The sequence below is a fragment of the Lagenorhynchus albirostris genome, chromosome 5 (genome assembly GCF_949774975.1).
Source record: "Lagenorhynchus albirostris chromosome 5, mLagAlb1.1, whole genome shotgun sequence".
Taxonomy (NCBI): domain Eukaryota; kingdom Metazoa; phylum Chordata; class Mammalia; order Artiodactyla; family Delphinidae; genus Lagenorhynchus; species Lagenorhynchus albirostris.
In genome coordinates, this window is record NC_083099.1 from 13,009,620 (window position 1) to 13,031,290 (window position 21,671).

The following is a 21,671-nucleotide window of genomic DNA, read 5'->3' on the forward strand; positions in this document are numbered from 1 at the left end:
AAACAGCATTTATAAAAATAAGTCTATGGTGTAGAAATAGACTAACATTAATGGAAACAACCAGAAAAACAATGAAATAAACTCATATGTGTGAGAATTTAATGTGATAAATATGACATTTAAAGTGATGTGGGGCTTCCCTGGTGGCGCAGTGGTTGGGAGTCCGCATGCCGATGCAAGGGACACGGGTTCGTGCCCCGGTCTGGGAGGATGGCACATGCCGCGAAGCGGCTGGGCCCGTGAGCCATGGCCGCTGAGCCTGCGCTCCACAGCGGGAGAGGCCGCAGCAGTGAGAGGCCCGCGTACCAAAAAAAGAAAAAATAAATAAATAAAGTGATGTGGAGGGGAAAAGATTCATTATGCAAAAAAGATAGTGATATGATAACTGAGTAGCCATTTAGAAAAATAAAACATCCAAAACAAATTCTGGGTTCACCAAATGTTTGAGGAAAATTAAATCCTAAAACAATAATGTATAAGTCAAGATTTGTACAATATCTTATTGAGGAAGTTCTTTATAAGTTTCCAAGCATAGTGTACCAAAAAAAAAAAAAAAGAGAGAGAGAGAGAAAGAGAAGAAAGAAAGGATGAATAGATCTTGACCAAATAAGAATGGAGAGCTTTTGACCTGCAGAAATACAATAAGTGAGTTTGAAGATAACCTCAGGAACTAGCAAAAATATCTGTAACACATATGACATATAGAGAGTTAATTTCTCTAATTTTAATAAATAGATTAAAAATAAATTAAAAATAACCCACCATGATAGGAAGAAGGGCAAAAGAGTTGAAAGGCATTTCAGAAAGGAAAAGTATAAACGTCCAATGAAGATTTGAAAGGATATTCCATCTCAAAGAAAGAAACTATCAATGAGTATTTTGAAGAGCGAAACACATGACAAAACTCAATATTTATAAGCTTTTGGAAACCTAGGGACACTCTTAGTTAAAATATACATTTGAGCAACTTTTCTAACAGCATTTAAAATATTCATGAAAATGTAAAACACAACTTTTTTAGTCTAGTGGTCCAACTACTATGGATAAAACCAAGAAAATAATACTGTAAGTACCTCAACACTCAAATGAGGAGTGCATGGTTTATTTTGGTGTGCTCTGTCAGTTTTGACATTAGTGTTCTGATATTTTCAACCAATGAACTCAGATTCTCTTCTTTGTGTTCTGAAACATTTTAATAAAAAGTAGAAACAACTGAAATGTTTATCAAGAGAAGCAAATGAAAGCTACACCATCATTAAAATTGATTATGTAAATCTTTACTGACATTGTTGAATTTAAAAAGGTTAGAAAAACATCCCTAATAATCCAACTACAAATTTTAGATTTGTAAAAATTCACTTTTAAACCTTTGAATTCCTTAATCAGGTCTCTGGGGAACAGCAGGTACTCAATAAATGTTGAACAATTAATTAATTAATTAATTCTATAAAGTAGGCTTCAGGTTCAAAGTCAAGTTTTTTTTTAAGTTTAATGTTAAAATAATATTATTGTAGCTCACATTTATAAACATAAAAATGCCCATTGAAAATTAGAGTGAACATTGGATTTGTTCCCTTTCCTGCTTTACTACTGAAGAGACTACTGGAAATAAAAATCACCATTAATCACCTCATTGAATTTAATTGAAATAATGTAAATGAAAGTACTCTGTAAACTGTTATGGTATATACAAATAAGGTATTGTCACTAGCCATCTGTTCTACCATACGATGTTATAGTTTTGATTATGCAAATAAAATTTTACTGTGGAAAAATGAAAGAAAAACAGCACATACAATGCATTTACATAAAACTGCATATACTCCTTTATGTGTGAGCATGTACATATCCATGAAAAAAAAATGTCAGGAAGCACGTTCATCTAATGGTTTGCAGGTTTTTGCCCTGAACTTTGGAACTTGGAGTGATTTTATTTATTTTTACAAATACTCTGTATTACTTTTATGATAAGCAAAATAGTGAAGTATTTAAGTTTAGGGGAAAAGATGTATGTCTATGTAACTTCATTTTCAAGTGGAACAGACAGAAAATAATTATGGGAAAGGCCTTTATATTGAGGAATTAGGTCACCAGAGTCCAGGATAGTTTTGGAAGACTGGAGAGAAGCCAGACTGTAGGAGTTTAACCAAAGAATAAGTAATAGAGGAGATAGAAGAGATAAATTTGGAAATTATCAGCCTATTTTCACTTTCCTCCTATTCCATTAAGTCCTTTGTCTCGCTCCAGTTTTCTCATCTCTTTACTGCACTGTCTGCATTTCAATGTTAAGCTCCTCTTCCCCCTTGATGACACCTCGTTGTGTGATGTTCAGCTCCCTACTTCCTTGCTCACATCTCACTAAGTGATCTATACCACTCTCGCCTGAGGACGACTGCAGGTATAGGAAATGTTTCTTATGTAGTTTAAAAATGCACAAACAGGGTCTTGGAGAGAAATATCATGCATTGGAACATGAAGTATATTCATTTAAATGCTACTTTGCCGCCCTTTCAAAGCTGACTTTCAAAAAACACTTTGCGTCTCCTTATTATATGTCTTCTGTCAAATTCCTATCATTTGCTGTTGTCTCTGTGACCTGCAGTCTTTCATCTATCTTTTACACTTACCTCAGTCATTTTCCTTCTTTCTATCATTGCTTCCTTCTTTTTTGTGTCAACGTAACATAATAAAACTGGAGGCTTAGAGTTGTTTTTCTGAGTGAAAGGGTATTAGGTAGAGTTCATAGTTAATTTTTATTTGTAGTGAACACAGAATAACAAACCAACAACAGCAAAGGAAGGATGAACTAAAGAAATAAGACCACACAGAGTCGAAACCACCTCATGAATAAATGGCATATGCTGGGAATCTATCCAAGTAATGGACGAACTTCATTTATATACTGTCATCCTTTTTTAACAATACTGATGTAAGAATTACCATTTTACATGGGAGGAGGGGAGAAGAGGGGGAGGGGAATGTGTTTGTATTATATAGTAGTAATTTGTTCTTATTTATCATAAATCTTAGTAATTGTTTGCTTCCTCCCTTATTTCTTCCAAGTCCTGTGGTTTCTCTCCTTCCAGGTGATGCACTTGGTTCCACCATCTCAACTCACTGGGTCTGCAACAAAAGCCTTCCAACAGCCTTCCTCATCTTTACCCTGGATCCCCTCTGAGATCGATTCTATATGAAGCAGCCAGAGATATCTTTTAAAATATTAATATAATCATAGTAACCCTCAGCTGGAAACCCTTAAATGCCTTCCAATATTACTTAGGAGAAATTTAAATTATTAAATTTAAATTGTTAAAATTGTTAGCATGGCCTATGAGGTCCAGCATGACCTGACCTGGGTCAGTTTCCATGTCTTCCTCTCAGCACTGCACCCCTTACTCCCTGATCTCCAGACTCACTGGCCTTCTTTTTATGTCTAGATGGGCCAAGTGCTTCCTACCTCAGGGCCTAGGTGAATGCTGATCTCTCTACCTGTGATTCTCTTCTTCCCATTCCTTACCTGGCCAAACACTCTCCCCTCAAGTCTCACTCGTTTCCTTGGGAAGGCCTTCTCTTGCACCTGCAGCAGTTACTTTGGTTCTCTTGCTCACTGCCTCTTCCAACCTCCTTTGCTGTGGCCTCTTGAACAGAGAAACTGAAAAGCTCAGAATTGCACTGCTCATATTTCCTTGCTGCCTGAGTTCTGAATGTGATTTATGTTTACCAAATGGAAACTCCCATGGAAGCCTTGAATACAAAACTGAGTTAACTGAAAAGGAGGGTGTGAGGCATCTATTTCTATGGCTCAGGTCTTAGCAGAGGGGATATGGTTCTAGGGTAAGCAGCAAGAATACCAGCCCTCTGATTGTGGCTGCAGCAGTACCCACTTTCACGGTCCAGTTCTGTGGTGTGGCTTTGGGGACCATTCATGACAGCTCATTCTAGGGTCTGTGGTTTCACCACTCATTCAGAAAGCTGTTTAATACTCTGCAACAAATACCTTTCTGCTTAAGCTACCTAACATAGATTCTGCTATCTGTAGCTGAACCTTCACTGGTACGTGGTCTCTCCTCAATGTATATCAGACCCCTCTGTTACAGTCTTTTATTACACTTGACATTTCTTTCACAGTACTTGTTATAATTTGTAATTACATATTTACTTGAGTACTTGTCTGTCTCAGTTGCTAGATTCTCAGCTTCATGAGAATATGGTAGGTGTTTAACCCATAATGGTTGAAGAAATTAGTAAAAAAGCAAAATATATTAAGTTTCTTCTTTATTTACTGCCTGATTACCTGCTTTCCTTGGGTTCTAGAGCTGTAGATATATTAGTCATTTGGATGCAACTACTGTTAGTGACCATCCTTATTCATTCTGCATCCACCCAAAGTAATCTTATATTGTTTCACCTTAGAGATATAGACTCCACTAGCAGTTCTTTTTTGAATCCGATCTTGTTACAATGACTAGGGTTAAACTAAACTTCCCTAACATCCACTACTGAAGATAAAAGAATATATGTTGCAGAGAAAGTGTGTAAATAGTTGAGCACAAGAAATCTGATATGAGATTTGGATAATTCGACCAATGTGTCCCTGCTACACAAAGTCTTCTCTGGGTTTTCTGATATCCAACTAGAAAAATGAAAAAAGTCTAGTGACAGGAAAGAGCAGAATTATTATTGAAATATGTGATATGCCTTTCAAATTGGACAAATTAGTATAGATGTTTTATGTTAAAGGATGAAACATATTTAGATTTAGAAAATCATCCATTGTGTTCCATCCCATATGAAGAAAATCAGTGGATAGATTCTGCAAAATAGATGAAAAGAGAGGAAATAAGGCAGCTAAATCATGGGAAGAATGAGCTAGCAGGCTCAGAAGTCTTACCTTTTATAATTGGCATTTACAAGTGTTCTCATATGCAGATCTAACTCATCTTTTGGTGAACTTTGAAGACAGCAAACCTGCTATTCCTCCTGGATTCCTTATATCAGGGAATGAAATTATCCACCCAGAAACCCAGACATCAACCTTGATTCTTCCCTCTTCCTCATGGATTCATCTTCTCCATCCAATTTGTCAATAACCACAATTCTTAAAATTTCCCTTTTCTTAATCTTTTTTTTTGCTCTATTTTTGTCAGTATTATTAAAAGTCTCCTAATTGGTTTTCCATCACTTCAATTTAGAATGATATGTCTAAAATCCAAATATTATCACGTTACTCCCCTGCTTAAAATCCTTTAGCGGCCTCCCTTTTTAATCAGCCCAGATACTTTAAGATCCCTTCTCATGCCTTACCACTCCTCCACCCATGCACTCTTTGCACTATCTTCATTGAAATACTTTAAATTCCCAGAATGCACTAGGTCATCTCCCTACTCCCCAGCCCTCAGGTTCCTGCACAAATTGCTCTACATCCTTGATACCCCCTTCCCATACTCTTTGCTTGGCTAACTCCAACTCATTTTACAGAGTTCAGTTTAGACATCACTTCTAAGAAACCTTTCTCAAACTTTAGTGCCTGGGATACATTTGTGCCTCATGGTTCCCTAAAAAATTCTATCCCCTCCTTAATTTACCATCATCCTAAATTTGCCTCTTTACATACTTGTCTATATCCATTAGGATTAAGTTTGGCCTAATATTAAAAAAATAATAACAGTGACTTAAACAAGTTGGAGGCTTATTTTTATCTTATGCAAAGAAAATCCAGAGGTGAGCAGTCTTGAGCTTGTGTGATAACTTCAAGGTCATCAGGTTTCTAGGACCCTTCAATTTTTCTGAACTGATACACTTAGCACGTAGTTTCCATCCCTAAGGTTGCCACAATATCCAAGAGAACTCCAGCAATCACATCTGCATATCAGACAGCAGGAAGGAAGAAAAAGCAGTAGATAAAAAGTACATTCAAGCTGTTTAGTTTCCTTCTAAGATGTTTTCCCGGAAGTCTCACCCAACACCTTAGCTCACTTTTTGTTGGCTACCCCTAGCTACAGGGGTGACAGGGAAATATTATCTTTTAATTGTGCACATTGCTGCTTGCCTTTATACTGTGATTCTGCTAGAAAGGAAGAAAAGAAGGAGGGATATTGAGTAGACACCCAGCAATCACTGCTACCTTGGGTTACCTACTCTTTAAGAACAGAGACTCTCTCCTTGTATCATCTTCAGGCCTGAGCACCACACCACACACTGAACAGATGTTCAATAAATATTATACATAAATAGTTTAAAGATAAACAGTGTAACATTGGGCATGCTAAAAGACTAGATTGTTGTTCCTCATACATGAAATAGAGAGCCTCCAAAATTTGTTTTTGAAGCTGTGTAATTCTTTTTTATTTTCTAAATAAAATGTTATCTAGAATCCAGTATGAAGCAACAGAAGTGGAATGTTCAGGTTGGAGGCAAGCAGCCTGCATCCTTACTTGACCTACCCTTTTAAATTCCCTGAGAGGAGCCCTGGGATATCTCCTTGGAACTCAAAGGCTTCACAAATCACAATTTGGAAACAACTGGACTTATGATCCCACCAGCACAGGAGTCTCTGAACCTAACAGTAGAATCAAAGTTCTATCATATCATCAGGAAATAATCAACCCAATTGGTTATCAATAAAAATTAAGCCAACTTCACTAAAAACAGAGCGACCATATGATTCAGCAATCCCCCTCCTGGGCATATATATGGAGAAAAACACAGTTTGAAAGGATACATGCACCCTAATGTTCATAGCAGCACTATTTACAATAGCCAAGACATGGAAGCAACCTAAATGTCCATCGACAGATGAATGGATAAAGAAGATGTAGTATGTATGTGTGTATATATATATATATATATATATATATATATATATAAAACGAATATTATTCAGCCATAAAAAAGAATGAAATAATGCCATTTGTAGCAACATGGATGGACCTGGAGATTATCATATTAAGTGAAATAAGTCAGACAGAGAAAGACAAATATCATATGATATCACTTATATGTGGAATCTAAAAGAAAAGAAAATGATATGAATGAACTTATTTACAAAACAGAAACAGATTCACAGACTTAGAGAATGAACTTATGGTTACCAGGGGGAAGGGTGAAGGGGAGGGATAGATTGGGAGTTTGGGATTGATGTGTACACACTGCTATATTTAAAATAGACAACCAATAAGGACTTACTGTAAGAAAAAAGAATTAAGCCAACTTCTCATGTCCCTGACAATGACATCATCCATTCTTGGAACACGGAAAGGCTGTGTCAAAATGTTGAAGTAAGGAAGGATGGCATTGTAAGAGCAAACACAAAACAGAACTTGGTGGTCTATATGAAATACTGAAGAGCAAACGTACAGTTCTCTTTCATTTCAATTGTGCCTGTCCTTCAAGGTGTAGCTCATACCCTAGTTCATCCATAAAGTCTTCACTGATATCCCCTGACTATCCACTTCTAAACTAGATGTAGGGATTGAGTGGGACTTTCCCACTAGCTGCAGATCATCTGGTCAAGAGGAGATACAGTATATAGCATTGAGGAGTGAAGCTGGAATGAAGAAAATCAAGCGGATGACAGTGGATCCCAATTATTCTTCAGACAATCAGACAGCTAAAAATTATGTATCAGGCCAAAAGATAAAGTGAAATATTAGCACAAAGCTAACAGATTTAGAAGAAAAGGTAAAAGAGAGAACACAGAGTAGCTAGAATGTAGGGACTTTTTATGGGACACCTGTGACCACCATTGTAATAGCTACAATTTATTGTAACTCTAATATGTGCTAGTACTTTTAAACAAATTTTATATATGCTACTCTTAATCCTCATAGCAACCTTGAAAGAATGCTAGTATTATTCCATTTTAACAATACAGAAACTGTGGCTTAAAAAAGAGAAATAAATTGCTCACATTTTGGTGAGACAGAAGGGACAACAAAATTGTAGTCCAGGGTGTCTTATTTCAGTGCTACCCCATGTTCTTTACAACACCAAGATGATGCTGTGATTGCTGAATTATAGTGCTCTCAGATAAGATACTCCTCTTTGGTCAGTTTGGCTAATGTCTCTTCAGAGACGTGCTTAAGACTGCTCTTGTTAATAGCATCTTTAGGGTGAGGACAGCAAAGCTTGGTATTTAATGGTAATTATTTCTATTTACTCTCACCCTATGAACTCAGAAGTCTGCACAAACACTAACTCATAAGCCATGAGGAAATGGGTGGTAAACAATATTGGCATTTATTATTTTCATAGTTCAGTCTATCTCCTTCTTTTATCATCTCCAAAACATACCATCATATTCTCATTGGAAGAACCTCCTTTCATTGGTCAGAAAGCCCTTGTCTCAGTGCACAAGGACTTTCTATCTGGGATAAAATTATGAATTTAAATAGTAGTTAATCAAGGAAAAAAGATGTTAGAGTAGTCCTTCCCTGTTCCACACCTCTGCCCCGCCCCCCGCCCCCCCCCCCTCCCCGCCATATAGTTACTTCTTTCTCATCTTACATTTTCCCCTGTTTCCTCACTGTCTAGCTTGCCATCCCCAGCCATCCCTGGGAATCAGGATGAACCCAGCAGTGACTAAATCACTGGACCATCTCATCTCCATCTCATTCACTGGTTGCTGACTGACTGAAAGGCCAGTTTCTCCCTTCTAGACTATTTCTGTTAAGTTCACCAATGAGTCATGCATCATCAAACAAAAGGCCACTGGGTCTGCATAACAAAGAGACAAATGTTACCAAAGCAGAAGCACTTGTGCTTTTTCCTGGAGAAGTTGGTAGAAAGTTGCCCAAACCTTTCGACCGCTGGGCAGGACTGCAACTGGAGTGATCCAAGGCTCTAGTTTATCAAACTGTCTGAAATATTCTTCTAGTTTGACCTTCCTCCCAGAGGTGGAATGCCTTGGGCTCCTTTCCACCAGCATCTCTTTCTTTCTTTTCAGCTTGAGCACCCTTCCCACGCTTCTGGACTCTGAGACTTCAAAGAGCAAGATGGCATGTGGAATAAGAAAAAAACTATCTCAAGATTTTGTTGTTAAGTAATTAGATCAATTAATTGTGTAATTTAAACTGAATAATTTACTTTCATCTGAATTATCCAAATCTTTTAAAATCAATGTATTGTTTTTTGGTAACTTCAATCATATGGTTTCATTGGCTCAAGTTATTCTGGGTGAGTAGAAATTGCCAACATTTTTAAATAGGTCCAATATACAATAATTTGGTTTTGAAATCCTATACTAAGTGAATTTCAAGCATCTCTCAGAACAAGAAAAATAAAGGGCTCATTGTGATTTCTGAATAGTTTAGCCAGTTCTCACTGGATATGTTAGCACTTTTTGTGCGTATGATAAGCTAATATTCTTCCATGCCTGTAATGATTTATGTTTTTAAAAATGATTGTTTCTTTGGTTTTCCTTATCCTCTTAGCATGGCGGTGGGCACGTCCATGGCACTCAGTAAAAATGTACTTTGAGATCCATTTTGAAACATATGACATTCTAGTGGGTGGATAAATAAATATCAACTTCTCTTCTTATACTAGTAATAATAATATATTATGGAACACTAACAGTAGAACTTTGTTTTGTGATGGACCTTCTTAAATATAAGCATATAATGGGTTATTTTAAAAGCCTCAAACACTTATATTAAATGCATCTGTTTCTGGGGCTTCCCTGGTGGTGCAGTGGCCTGCCAATACAGGGGACACTGGTTCAAGCCCTGGTCCTGGAACATTCCACATGCCGTGGAGCAACTAAGCCCGTGTGCCACAACTACTGAGCCTGTGCTCTAGAGCCTTTGAGCCACAACTACTGAGCCTGCATGCCACAACTACTGAAGCCCACACACCTAGAGCCCGTGTTCCACAACAAGAGAAGCCACCTCAATGGGAAGCCCGCGCACCACAATGAAGAGTAGCCCCCACTAGCCGCATCTAGCGAAAGCCCGCTTGCAGCAACAAAGACCCAACGTAACCCAAAACAAATAAATACATAAATAAGTTTATTAAAAAATAATAAATTCATCTGTTTTTTAATTGCTCTGAAAATCCCTCTCAGTCTGGGTGTTGTAAGTGGGGCTTCCCCAAAAATAAGCAAGAGTTCAAAACTGGGCACAAAGAAGCCAAAGCAGAATAAATTAAAAATGTGCTCCCTGCCATCTTGCAATGTTCTTACAGTAAAGAGGAAGTACTGTGCCCCCTCCCTTAACTATTCCTTGGCTGATGGCTTTTCTTGGGAATACATTTTCCTAGAGAACTCCTAGGAACAGTTGTTTCCTTGAAAGGATGTGTGCTTTTGCTGGTGAATGTTGACTTAGGAAGAAGATGAAAGAAATGTGGAAGACTAGAAAGACCCTGCAGTTAGTACAGGGAAAAGGAGCGGGGAGAGATTCGTGTTTTTGAGTCCCTATTTTTGGCTAGGTGCTAGCACATAACATAACTTTTATTCTGTTAGGTGATATTATTGCCCATTTTATAGATGAGGAAATCACTGAAAGGCTAATTAAATTTCTTAAATGCACATTTTTTTAAGCAAAAAGGTAGAACTTGTAGTTAATTGATTAAAACGGAACCATAAGTCTGTTGAGAATGGGCACCTGTGCTGCTTCTCTTTATCAACCAACAGAGCAGATCAACCTGGGCTGGATTTCAAAGGGGCAGGCAAAAGCCCTGTACTCTGGCTTCATCTCCCTTAACTGATGTCTAATTAACAAAGGATTATATCTTTAGTACCATAAGCAGAGACGAAGCTTCTCATGTGAATACCTCTAGAAATGGCAGCCCATAGTATCAATTAACACTCATGTTAGTAGCAATTATGTTACTATGTTTATCAAGCATGTGTCAAGCAGTCTGCATATAATTTCTATTTGATCCACAATAACCTTAAAAATATTATCATTTCCATTTTAAATATGAAGTAATTGTAACTTAAAGAAAGTAAATAATTATCACACACTAAATGGAAAAGCCAGGGGCTTCCGGGAAGATGGCGGAAGAGTAAGACGCGGAGATCACCTTCCTCCCTACAGATACACCAGAAATACATCTACACGTGGAACAACTCCTACAGAACACCCACTGAACGCTGGCAGAAGACCTCAGACCTCCCAAAAGGTAAGAAACCCCCCAGGTACCTGAGTAGGGCAAAAGAAAAAACAGAGACCAAAGAACAGGGACGGCACCTGCACCAGTGGGAGGGAGCTGTGAAGGAGGAAATGTTTCCACACACTAGGAAGCCCCTTCGCGGGCAGAGACAGCAGGTGGCGGAGGGGGGAAGCTTCGGAGCCGCGGAGGAGAGCACAGCAACAGGGGTGCAGAGGGCAAAGCGGAGAGATTCCCGTACAGAGAGAGGATCAGGGCCGATCGGCACTCACCAGCCTGAGGCTTGTCTGCTCACCCGCCGAGGCGGGAGGGGCTGCGAGCTGAGGCTCGGGTTTCGGTCGGAGCGCCGGGAGAGGACTGGGGTTGGCGGCGTGAACACAGCCTGCAGGGGGTTTAGTGCGCCACAGCTAGCCGGGAGGGAGGCCGGAGAAAAGTCTGGAGCTGCCGAAGAGGCAAGAGACTTTTTCTTCCCTCTTTGTTTCCTGCTGCGCGAGGAGAGGGGATTAAGAGCGCTGCTTAAAGGAGCTCCAGAGACGGGCGCAGGCCGCGGCTAAAAGCGCGGACCCCAGAGACGGGCATGAGACGCTAAGGCTGCTGCTGCCGCCGCCAAGAAGCCTGTGTGCGAGCACAGGTCACTATCCACACCCCCGTTCCGGGGAGCCTGTGCAGCCCGCCACTGCCAGGGTCCGGGGAACCAGGGACAACTTCCCCGGGAGAACGCATGGCGCGCCTCAGGCTGCTGCAACGTCATGGCGGCCTCTGCCGCCGCAGGCCCGCCCCGCACTCCGTGCCCCTCCCACCCCCGGCCTGAGTGAGCCAGAGGCCCCGGATCAGCGGCTCCTTTAACCCCGTACTGTCTGAGAGAAGAACAGACGCCCTCCGGCGACCTACACGCAGAGGCTGGGCCAAATCCAAAGCTGAGCCCCTGGGAGCTGTGAGAACAAAGAGAAAGGGAAATCTCTCCCAGCAGCCTCATAGGCAGCGGATTAAAGCTCCACAATCAACTTGATGTACCCTGCATCTGTGGAATACATGAATAGACAACGAATCATCCCACATTAAGGAGGTGGACTTTGAGAGCAAGATTTATGATTTTTTCCCCCTTTTCGTCTTTTTCTGTGTGGATGAAAGGCTCTTGGTGCTGCAGCCAAGGAGTCACTGCTGTGCCTCTGAGGTGGGAGAGCCAACTTCAGGACACTGGTCCACAAGAGACCTCCCAGCTCCACATCATATCAAACAGTGAAAATCTCCCAGCGATCTCCATCTCAACACCAGCACCCACCTTCACTCAACGACCAGCAAGCTACAGTGCTGGACATCCTATGCCAAACAACCAGCGAGACAGGAACACAACCCCACCCATTAGCAGAGAGGCTGCCTAAAATCATAAGAAGTCCACAGACACCTCAAAACACACCACCAGACGTGGACCTGCCCACCAGAAAGACAAGATCCAGCCTCATCCACCAGAACACAGGCACTAGTCCCTCCACCAGGAAGCCTACACAACCCACTGAACCAACCTTAGCCACTGGGGACAGACACCAAAAACAATGGGAACTACGAACCTGCAGCCTGCAAAAAGGAGACCCCCAAACACAGTAAGATAAGCAAAATGAGAAGACAGAAAAACACAGAGCAGATGAAGGAACAAGATAAAAACCCACCAGACCTAACAAATGAAGAGGAAATAGGCAGTCTACCTGAAAAAGAATTCAGAATACTGATAGTAAAGATGATCCAAAATCTTGGAAATAGAATAGACAAAATGCAAGAAACATTTAACAAGGACCTAGAAAACCTAAATATGAAACAAACAACAATGAACAACACAATAAATGAAATTAAAAATACTCTAGATGGGATCAATAGCAGAATAACTGAGGCAGAAGAATGGATAAGTGACCTGGAAGATAAAATAGTGGAAATGACTACTGCAGAGAATAAAGAAAAAAGAATGAAAAGAACTGAGGACAGTCTCAGAGACCTCTGGAACAACATTAAATGCACCAACATTCGAATTATAGGGGTTCCAGAAGAAGAAGAGAAAAAGAAAGGGACTGAGAATATATTTGAAGAGATTATAGTTGAAAACTTCCCTAATATGGGAAAGGAAATAGTTAATCAAGTCCAGGAAGCACAGAGAGTCCCATACAGGATAAATCCAAGGAGAAATAAGCCAAGACACATATTAATCAAACTGTCAAAAATTAAATACAAAGAAAATATATTAAAAGCAGCAAGGGAAAAACAACAAATAACACACAAGGGAATCCCCATGAGGTTAACAGCTGATCTTTCAGCAGAAACTCTGCAAGCCAGAAGGGACTGGCAGGACATATTTAAAGTGATGAAGGCGAAAAACCTGCAACCAAGATTACTCTACCCAGCAAGGATCTCATTCAGATTTGATGGAGAAATTAAAACCTTTACAGACAAGCAAAAGCTGAGAGAGTTCAGCACCACCAAACCAGCTTTACAACAAATGCTAAAGGAACTTCTCTAGGCAAGAAACACAAGAGAAGGAAAAGACCTACAATAACGAACCGAAAACAATTAAGAAAATGGGAATAGGAACATACATATCAATAATTACCTTAAATGTAAATGGACTAAATGCTCCCACCAAAAGACACAGATTGGCGGAATGGATACAAAAACAAGACCCATATATTTGCTGTCTACAAGAGACCCACTTCAGACCTAGAGACACATACAGACTGAAAGTAAGGGAATGGAAGAAGATATTCCAATCAAATGGAAACTAAAAGAAAGCTGGAGTAGCAATTCTCATATCAGACAAAATAGACTTTAAAATAAAGACTATTAGGAGAGACAAAGAAGGACACTGCATAATGATCAAGGGATCAATCCAAGAAGAAGATATAACAATTGTAAATATTTATGCACCCAACATAGGAGCACCTCAATACATAAGGCAAATACTAACTGCCATAAAAGGGGAAATCGACAGTAACACATTCATAGTAGGGGACTTTAACACCTCACTTTCACCAATGGACAGATCATCCAAAATGAAAATAAAGAAGGAAACACAAGCTTTAAATGACACATTAAACAAGATGGACTTAATTGATATTTATAGGACACTCCATCCAAAAACAACAGAATACACATTTTTCTCAAGTGCTCATGGAACATTCTCCAGGATAGATCATATCTTGGGTCACAAATCAAGCCTTGGTAAATTTAAGAAAATTGAAATTGTATCAAGTATCTTTTCCGACCACAATGCTATGAGACTAGATATCAATTACAGGAAAAGATCTGTAAAAAATACAAATACATGGAGGCTAAACAATACACTACTTAATAATGAAGTGATCACTGAAGAAATCAAAGAGGAAATTTACAAATACCTAGAAACAAATAACAATGGAGACATGATGACCCAAAACCTATGGGATGCAGCAAAAGCAGTTCTAAGAGAGAAGTTTATAGCAATACAATCCTACCTCAAGAAACAGGAAACATCTTGAATAAACGACCTAACCTTGCAACTAAAGCAATTAGAGAAAGAAGAACAAAAAAACCCCACAGTTAGCAGAAGGAAAGAAATCATAAAAGTCAGATCAGAAATAAATGAAAAAGAAATGAAGGAAACAATAACAAAGATCAATAAAACTAAAAGCTGGTTCTTTGAGAAGTTAAACAAAATTGATAAACCATTACCCAGACTCATCAAGAAAAAAAGGGAGAAGACTCAAATCAATAGAATTAGAAATGAAAATGGAGAAGTAACAACTGACACTGCAGAAATACAAAAGATCATGAGAGATTACTACAAGCAACTCTATGCCAATAAAATTGACAACCTGGAAGAAATGGACAAATTCTTAGAAATGCACAACGTGCCAAGACTGAATCAGGAAGAAACAGAAAATATGGACAGACCAATCACAAGCACTGAAATTGAAACTGTGATTAAAAATCTTCCAACAAACAAAAGCCCAGGACCAGATGGCTTCACAGGCGAATTCTATCAAACATTTAGAGAAGAGCTAACACCTATCCTTCTCAAACCCTTCCAAAATATAGCGGAAGGAGGACCACTCCCAAACTCATTCTACGAGGCCACCATCACCCTGATACCAAAACCAGACAAGGATGTCACAAAGAAAGAAAACTACAGGCCAGTATCACTGATGAACATAGATGCAAAAATCCTTAACAAAATACTAGCAAACAGAATCCAACAGCACATTAAACGGATCATACACCATGATCAAGTGGGGTTTATTCCAGGAATGCAAGGATTCTTCAATATATGCAAATCAATCAACGTGATACACCATATTAACAAATTGAAGGAGAAAAACCATATGATCATCTCAATAGATGCAGAGAAAGCTTTCGACAAAATTCAACACCCATTTATGATAAAAGCCCTGCAGAAAGTAGGCATAGAGGGAACACTCCTCAACATAATAAAGGCCATATATGACAAACCCACAGCCAACATCGTCCTCAATGGTGAAAAACTGAAACCATTTCCACTAAGATCAGGAACAAGACAAGATTGCCCACTCTCACCACTCTTATTCAACATAGTTTTGGAAGTTTCAGCCACAGCAATCAGACAAGAAAAGGAATCCAAATCGGAAAAGAAGAAGTAAAGCTGTCACTGTTTGCAGATGACATGATACTATACATAGAGAATCCTAAAGATGCTACCAGAGGACTACTAGAGCTAATCAGTGAATTTGGTAAAGTAGCAGGATACAAAATTAATGCACAGAAATCTCTGGCATTCCTATACACTAATGATGAAAAATCTGAAAGTGAAATCAAGAAAACACTCCCATTTACCACTGCAACAAAAAGAATAAAATATCTAGGAATAAACCTACCTAAGGAGACAAAAGACCTGTATGCAGAAAATTATAAGACACTGATGAAAGAAATTAAAGATGATACAAATAGATGGAGAGATATACCATGTTTGTGGATTGGAAGAATCAACATTGTGAAAATGACTCTACTACCCAAAGCAATCTAGAGATTCAATGCAATCCCTATCAAACTACCACCAGCATTTTTCACAGAACTAGAACAAAAATTTCACAATTTGTATGGAAACACAAAAGACCCCGAATAGCCAAAGCAATCTTGAGAAAGAAAAACGGAGCTGGAGGAATCAGGCTCCCTGACTTCAGACTATACTACAAAGCTACAGTAATCTAGACAGTATGGTACTGGCACAAAAACAGAAAGATAGATCAATGGAACAGGATAGAAAGCCCAGAGATAAACCCACGCACATATGGTCACCTTATCTTTGATAAAGGAGGCAGGAATGTACAGTGGAGAAAGGACAGCCTCTTCAATAAGTGGTGCTGGGAAAACTGGACAGGTACATGTAAAAGTAGGAGATTAGATCACTCTCTAACACCATACACAAAAATAAGCTCAAAATGGATTAAAGACCTAAATGTAAGGCCAGAAACCATCAAACTCTTAGAGGAAAACATAGGCAGAACACTCTATGACATAAATCACAGCAAGATCCTTTTTGACCCATCTCCTAGAGAAATGGAAATAAAAACAAAAATAAACAAATGGGACCTAATGAAACTTCAAAGCTTTTGCACAGCAAAGGAAACCATAAACAAGACCAAAAGACAACCCTCAGAATGGGAGGAAATATTTGCAAATGAAGCAACTGACAAAGGATTAATCTCCAAAACTTATAAGCAGCTCATGCAGCTCAATAACAAAAAAACAAACAACCCAATCCAGAAATGGGTAGAAGACCTAAATAGACATTTCTCCAAAGAAGATATACAGACTGCCAACAAACACATGAAAGAATGCTCAACTTCATTAATTATTAGAGAAATGCAAATCAAAACTACAATGAGATATCATCTCACACCAGTCAGAATGGTCATCATCAAAAAATCTAGAAACAATAAATGCTGGAGAGGGTGTGGAGAAAAGGGAACACTTTTGCACTGTTGGTGGGAATGTAAATTGATACAGCCACTGTGGAGAACAGTATGGAGGTTCCTTAAAAAACTAAAACTAGAACTACCATATGACCCATCAATCCCACTCCTGGGCATATACCCTGAGAAAACCATAATTCAAAAAGAGTCATGTACCAAAATGTTCATTGCAGCTCTATTTACAATAGCCCAGAGATGGAAACAACCTAAGTGTCCAACATCGGATGAATGGATGAAGAAGATGTGGCACATATATACAATGGAATATTACTCAGCCATAAAAAGAAACGAAATTGAGCTATTTGTAATGAGGTGGATAAACCTAGAGTCTGTCATACAGAGTGAAGTAAGTCAGAAAGAGAAAGACAAATACCGTATGCTAACACAGATATATGGAATTTAAGGCAAAAAATGTCATGAAGAACCTTTGGGTAAGACAGGAATAAAGACACAGACCTACTAGAGAATGGAGTTGAGGACACGGGGAGGGGGAAGGGTAAGCTGTGAGAGAGACATGGACAAATATACACTACCAAACGTAAGGTAGATAGCTAGTGGGAAGCAGCTGCATAGCACAGGGAGATCAGCTCGGTTCTTTGTGACCGCCTGAAGGGGTGGGATAGGGAGGGTGGGAGGGAGGGAGACGCAAGAGAGAAGAGATATGGGAACATATGTATATGTATAACTGATTCACTTTGTTATAAAGAAGAAACTAACACACCATTGTAAAGCAATTATAGTCCAATAAAGATGTAAAGAAAAAAAAAAAAGGAAAGGCCAGTATTTGATACCAAGTCTCTATTCTTAAATCTAATAGTAATCATTTATCAGTGTCACTTATGAAATGAAAAGTAATTATTATCTGGACATTAATTGGTTTTTTTGGCCACCCAGCCCAAAAGGGTAAGTGTGTTTTGGTAACCTTACCCTCATTTCCCTACTTTGAGCCCATGGGCTTTTCAGTGGTTGACCACATTTTCAGATGCAGAAGTGGGCTCAGATTGATCTAAACCAGTCAGCATGCTCCATTTTGGCCACAGTAATGGGTTCACTATGGGCATGTATGCAGATAAGCTGATGAATCATGAGCTAATATTTGGGCTTCTGGGAAAGAGAAGATTTCTCTATGTATTTTCTGCAGACTTGATGGTATGAGAGTATGAGGTCTGGAGCTGCAGTTATTTTGTGATGATCAAGATGAGTCTAAAGCTACCAGTGCCTAATACCTGGAGTATGAGAATGAAGAATGAAGCCAACCCTCAGAGCCAGAACAGAGAGAGGAATTCTGATGGTTATTTGCTTCTGAATCAAGTTGTGCCTGAAGATATCATTACTAAAAGACTCTGCAATTACGAGACAATTTTGTTTGTTTGTTTATGACAACTTAAGTTGTTTTCTATTGTTTCCAAGTAAACAAATCCTGATATTTTAATTTTACTCAAAAAGCACCGACCATAAAAGAAATAATTGGTAAACTAGACGACACTAAAATCAAGAACTTCTGATTGTGAAAAGTCATCATAAATTGAAAAAGTCTCAAACAGCAAAAAATTTATAACACGTAAAACTGAAGTATTAGTATCCAGACTATATAAAGAATTCTTACAAATCAAAAGATAATAAGAAACCAGTACATTTACTTTTACAATAAAACTGTATTATTTACACAAAATTTTTAAAAAGAACAAAGAAAGTACAGAAAGAACTTAAATGAAAAATGAAGGTCTCCTTTTATCACCCTATCTACAGTCCCATTCCCCTATGCGATATTACATTTTTAACCTTTTTTTATTATCCTGGTGGCTATACCAAAATATATACTGAAACATACAGTTTATATTATTAAAACTGTGTCATGGTGCAGGTATGCAAATGAGGCAGGACCACCCAGCCTGAGTGTTCCATACACAGTACATAGCCCATAGCCCATTCCCCCTCTAAATCTGTTGACTTAGAGATTGCAGGCTTTCCCCTCGGCTTCAGGAATCCTGAGTGCCTTGAGAATAACCTTTCTCTTCTCAATTCAATCTTCAACCTTTCCATGTGATTTCCAGAACTTGGTCAAAATCATCAGTGTACTAATTTCACCCCTTCCCATTTTCAGTGTTGCTATGGATTCAATGTCAATGGTACACCTTTATTTTTATTTCCATGGAAATATTTTTATATAGGAAGAGAAGTAACCATGTTTCTCCAGGCTTTCATTTGGAGGCTGTGGTAGACAGATTTCTCAGATGGCCCCTAAATTCCCGGCCCTGGATATACATACTCCTTCTCCCATTTATTCAGTCAAACACTAATCCAGGTGTTGTTTAAGTTATTTTGCAGATGTAAATAAAGTCCCAAATCAGCGAACTTTAAGACTGTGTGGGCCTGATTGATTCAACCCTTTAAATCTGAGTCTAGACGTCGGAGATGGAAGAGGCCAGCAATTTGAAGACTGTAAGTGATTCTATGCACTACTGCTGGCTTGAAGATGGAGGGGGTCATGTGGCAGGGGATATAGGTGACCTCTAGGAGCTGAGAGGAGTCTCCAGCTTACAGCCAACAAGGAAACAGGGGCCTTAGTCCTATCATTGCAAGGAAATGAATTCTGCAAAAAACCTGATGAACTTGGGACAGATTCTTTCTCAGAGCTTCCAGAGGGGAAGTCAGCCCAGATAATCTTACTTTCAATTTTTGAGCTTTTAGCAGAAAACCCAGCCATGTCATGCTTGGACTTCTGACCTACAGAAGTGTGAGTTAATATATAGGTGCTGTTTTAAGTCACTAAATTTGTGGCAATTTGTTATGCAGCAATAAAAAATGAATTAAAAAGTCCAACTTCAAATACCAACCTTAGAACTTTTAAAAGCTCCACAGCTCTTGCTGAAATGCCTCCAAGGTTTAAGTTCTGGATAATGCATTCTACTGCCTTTTGTTTATGCTTGTTTCCTGAAAGCAATTCTCCTGTGGTAGATTTGTTAGTGAGGAAGCACCATGGGACTGAATTTTTGGGATCACGATCTTTGCTCACAAGGGGAAAGTTAGCAGTAATCTTGGAAGCCTTGAAGGTTGAGAAAAGCTGAGAGTACTACCTAGATGGTGAATTTTATGTCAGGTTAAGTTTTAGTCATTCATTTGTTAAATAAGCATTTGTGGGTACTGACACTCCAAGCACAATAGTCTACTGGATAAAACTCATGCAAACAAAATATCATAGCACAATGCAATGAATGGTATGATACTTTTCTACTCAAAATGTGATGCACTTGGGAATATCTCTTAAATGTTGAATCTTAGACCTCACAACAAACCTACTAAATCAGAATCTGCATTTTAACAAGACAGGTGATTTGTAAGCACATTTAAGTTGGTAGAGCACTTCCATAATACTCTACAGCTGAAGTAAAAAGAGCTCAAGTGATAGTGAGGTTGACTAATTCCACCTGGAAGGTCTAGTCTTATCCCTGCAAAGAGGCACCAGGAGCAGAAGCTGCTTTGTCTTACCATGTTTTGAAAATTCACGTCTTGTTCCTGATCTTAGAGGAAACACTTTCAGCTTTTCCCCGTTGATTATGATGTTAGCTGTAGGTTTGTCATATATGGCCTTTATTATGTTGAGGAAGGTTCCCTCTATGCCCACTTTCTGGAGAGTTTTTATCATAAATGGATGCTGAATTTTTTTTTTTTTTTTTTTGCGGTACGCGGGCCTCTCACTGCTGTGGCCTCTCCCGTTGCGAAGCACAGGCTCCGGACGCGCAGGCCCAGCGGCCATGGCTCACGGGTCCAGCCGCTCCACGGCATGTGGGATCTTCCCGGACCAGGGCACGAACCCGCGTCCCCTGCATTGGCAGGCAGATTCTTAACCACTGCGCCACCAGGGAAGCCCCGGATGTTGAATTTTATCAAGGGTTTTTTTCTGAATCTATTGAGATGATCATATGGTTTTTATTCTTCAGTTTGTTAATGTGGTGTGTCATATTGAGTGATTTGTGGATATTGAAAAATCCTTGCATCCCTGGGGTAAATCCGACCTGATCATGGTGTATGACCTTTTTAATGTATTGTTGGATTCGAATTGCTGGTATTTTGTTGAAGATTTTTGTGTCTATGTTCATCAGTGATATTGGCCTGTAATTTTCTTTTTTTGTGTGGTTTCTTTGACTGGTTTTGGTATCAGGGTGATGGTGGCCTCATAGTATGAGTTTGGGAGTGTTTCTTCCTATGCAATTTTTTCAAATAGTTTCACAAATATAGGTGTTAACTCTTCTCTAAATGTCAAACATATGATTTAAAATGTAATATATCTTAAGAATAGAATTCATCTGTGAAGCCATGTGGTCCTGGACTTTTGTTTTTTGGGAGTTTTAAAATGACAGATTCAATTTCAGTACTTGTAATTGGTCTGTTCATATTTTCGATTTCTTCCTGGGTCAGACTTGGGATATTGTACCTTGCTAAGAATTTGTCCATTTCTTAGAAAGAAGGTTGTCCAGTTTATTGGCATACAGTTGCTTGTAGTACTCTCTTATGATCCTTTGTATTTCTGTGGTGTCAGTTGTAACTTCTTTTTTTTTTTCTAATTTTGTTGATTTGGGCCCTCTCCCTTTT